The sequence below is a fragment of the Castor canadensis genome, chromosome 6, assembly GCF_047511655.1.
Source record: "Castor canadensis chromosome 6, mCasCan1.hap1v2, whole genome shotgun sequence".
NCBI classification, from domain to species: Eukaryota; Metazoa; Chordata; class Mammalia; order Rodentia; family Castoridae; genus Castor; species Castor canadensis.
This window is the reverse complement of record NC_133391.1, coordinates 19,312,193-19,314,339: the sequence shown is the minus strand read 5'-3', so window position 1 is coordinate 19,314,339 and position 2,147 is coordinate 19,312,193. Positions and strand designations below refer to the sequence as shown.

The following is a 2,147-nucleotide window of genomic DNA, read 5'->3' as shown; positions in this document are numbered from 1 at the left end:
ACCCCATTACACCTACATGTCTTGCCTGGCTGCTTCCACGTGGGACACAAAGAATTTGAGTATCTTCTGACCAGAAACTATACAAGACTATAGCAAGAATCTCTCCATTTTCTGGAACATGAGTACAATTCTGTGAGCGCTGTGTCTGGTTAGCAGGAAGAGGTTATTTCAAACAAGCTGTGGTTTTTCCCTGATTCTCTCTTCTGTTCCCATTTACAGTAAGATAACTACTTGCAAAGGTGTAAAGGCCGGTGCCATCATAGGCTTGAGCACAGTAAGTGTTTGCCATCTACAGAGAGAGAGAGAGAGAGAGAAAGCTACAGGAACCAGCCAGCCTCCTGTCCCACACTCCTTCTCCTTTGGACTTTCACCTCCACAAGGAAATTTTCAGCAATTCAGTATTAGTGAAGATAATCTGGCTATCAGCTCCTTTTCTTTCCTCACTTCCCACATTATGGAATCTGTTTTGATTTGGATGATTGTGGAAACAGGGGTGTCATCCCTCAAGAGACTGACTCTTCAGCGCTTGCTTGGTGAGACCCCTGTGTTCACGAGAATCCTGTCTGTTTTGCAAAGCTGTATTCCTAGAGTTTTGTGTCATGCCTGGCATAAAACACATGGACAATAAATATTATCTGAATATGTGAATGAATGAGTGAACACAGCTATGACACCAGAATCCTTGCTAATACAACTGATACTCATGTGTCTAAATGCTAAAACAAAATATTCTCTACCCTGCCCTAAATTACAAAGCATTAGACACCCAGGCATGGATCAAATTAAGTCATCAGTAAATTATAGCATACGTGGAATATCTTGTCTGTGAAATTATATTTGAAAATGTGGTTTTCTACTGTCTTTGATGGGTCTGTTTAGTGTTCAATAATTCTATTAACAGATGATTTTTATTCACAGGTATTTGGTAAATAGAAATCTTTACTGACGGGTATTTCTGTGATTGATGTCACAGGCAAAAGTTAGAAGTTTATGAATTTTACATTTGGAGTCTCTTCCCATCCCTTTTCAGTTCACAGAATGAAAACACTGACTGCTTAGTCAACAAAGAAGTTCCCTGCTTTTTTGTCCTAACAGACCTCCAATTTTGTTGAGGTGTCCACCCTCCTCCAGGGACCAGGGACTAGAAAGAGTATTGACTGACTCCACAAACTTAGCTCCAGGGGCTAAATTTCCAGTGCTCTGAACAATCCTGACACCCTCATTCCTCAGGTCAGAGATTGGTTTAGGGGCCTATTGATGACCTAATTCCCTCAAGGTGGAAGTGTGCCTGGGGACTTTGGGGAAAGTCACCCTGGGGGAAATAGAGAAAGAGACAGTGATGTCATCTTCTGTCTACTGCTGTGTTGTGTCTGAGGTTGGCACCTGGAATTGTTAGTGTCTCCTTTAGGCTGAGGAGGAAAAAGGCAAAGGCCAGAGATGACAGCCCTCACCACTCTGTGCTTGCTGTCTTTTTTCTTCATAAGCCGATTTTACCTGAAGTTGTTCTTTGCTTGCTGCTAAAAGCACAGTGCCACGTTACAGACTTTATCAACTCTGTCTTACAAAGCTCATCTGTGAGTGGCTGATGTAGGAATATAATTGCCCATAACATTGGTCTTTGCTTTTAAAACGGCCTTAAAGGTGAGAATGTAATGTGTGTGTTAAGTAATCAACATAAGACTTTTCCCGCAAGGCTTTTCATTGGGGCTAAAAGTATATTAGATTTGGTTATATCAGAGAGGAACTTGGTAGACAGAGGACTATGTCACATCATAGCTCAGGCAAAGGACTGCTAAAGGTGAAGCTTGTCTGACAGTCAGGACTCCCTCCTTTCTGCCGGGCCTTGAATGTGCAGAATTTCGTCCAGGTGGGGCTGGCCAGCTCCGTGGTCACATTTGGGGTTTCCAACATAGTTGACACCATCTAATAGAGGGCATTATGGTGCCATCTGAGCAGAACACACAACTGAGTGTCAATTCCACTGTGCCACAGCTAAGGATTTCTTTTTTCTTTCTTTTTTTTCCCACCCCATGTCTCCCCATTCACAATACAGACCAGGCACAGGGCCGGGGCTGAGGTGTACATGGGGAGAGCCTACTGTCTACACAGTCAGCATGAGAACAGCCTGTGCTGACAGCCAGAGTAGC

General features: G+C 43.3%; 1 pseudogene; it reads right to left on the bottom strand.

Moving 5' to 3' along the window:
• Positions 1 to 2,028: 2,028 nt before the first annotated feature.
• LOC141424537 (small nucleolar RNA SNORA51) lies at positions 2,029 to 2,147 on the bottom strand (annotated as a pseudogene).